This window comes from Typopeltis vanoorti, chromosome 1 (assembly GCF_054136105.1).
Source record: "Typopeltis vanoorti isolate ZY-2024b chromosome 1, IOZ_Tvanoo_1.0, whole genome shotgun sequence".
In the NCBI taxonomy this organism is placed as follows: Eukaryota; Metazoa; Arthropoda; class Arachnida; order Uropygi; family Thelyphonidae; genus Typopeltis; species Typopeltis vanoorti.
Genome location: NC_143549.1, coordinates 146,111,440 through 146,112,469, shown reverse-complemented (window position 1 = coordinate 146,112,469; position 1,030 = coordinate 146,111,440). Strand labels below are relative to the sequence as shown.

At 30.4% G+C, this 1,030-nt stretch overlaps 1 non-coding gene across 1 annotated transcript; it reads left to right on the top strand.

The window, feature by feature from the left end:
• The first annotated feature begins 200 nt into the window (after window positions 1-200).
• Window positions 201-288, top strand: TRNAY-GUA (transfer RNA tyrosine (anticodon GUA)). The gene is given in 2 exon segments: window positions 201-237; window positions 253-288. It is a non-coding gene; the product is annotated as a tRNA-Tyr (tRNA).
• The last annotated feature ends 742 nt before the right edge of the window (window positions 289-1,030 follow it).

Sequence of the window (1,030 nt, the reverse complement as noted above, 5' to 3'; positions counted from 1 at the left end):
TTTATTTATTTATTATTTTTTTCGCAGAGGAACATTCTGTAATAGAGTCCTGCTGTCCATGTAAATAAGCAAAATGAATTTGCTTATTTACATGGACATTTTGCTTTTATATTGATAGCTAGAAATAAAAAGCAACTTTTAGCAGTATATAAATAAAGATAACTGTAAAGATGTCGCTGTTTGGCCGAAGTTGTCGGCTTCCGTCGATAGCTCAGCTGGCAGAGCGGTGGACTGTAGATGTGTAATATAGCTATCCATAGGTCGGTGGTTCAAATCCGCCTCGACGGAAATTTTTCTTTACCTTTCTTTTTTTTTACCTAACAGTAATATACCAGACCACAGATTACTACTAATGTAAAAAAATGTCGCATCAAGTTCGATTAGCCTCTAGCTGGTAAATAAAGAAAATCGTTTATATCAAAATTTTATTAAATTACAAAACTTAAATGTAATTTAAGTAAACAAAACAAATCACTTAAATGATTTTAAAACCGCTGTAATTACTACTCTATCAGAAAGGTTCACCCGTCTCTTACAATTCCTGAGATTCTAAAAAAAAAATAAATAAATAAATAAAAAATAAAGAATACTGAAAAGTAATGTACTTAATTTGCTTAAGAAGTTAAATATTTTGACTAGCTAGACAGAGAGCGAATGAGAATACAAATATTCTGTAAGCTTATAATGAAAGTTTATTTTCTTGATCCTGAGAATTAGTAATAATATTTTTGGTTTACAGATCAAGTGTTGATCAATTTTATTAACTTAACCAACTAGTTTCGCACACTTTAACTGTTGGTGTCTTCAGAGCACTTACATATAGGTTGAAACAATCTCACAATTATGTGTAACTATAAAACTGACAAGAATAACTGTAAAAAACTGACTCGAATAATTACAAATAAAATAGTATCGAACGTGCGTGAAACATGTATCGCGTGTACAAGATTAGCTAGCTGTTGCTACGAACTTTCTGTAGTTTGTATTAAAGTTCATTTTTTGTTTTTAGGGATTTGATTAGGGTTTTCCA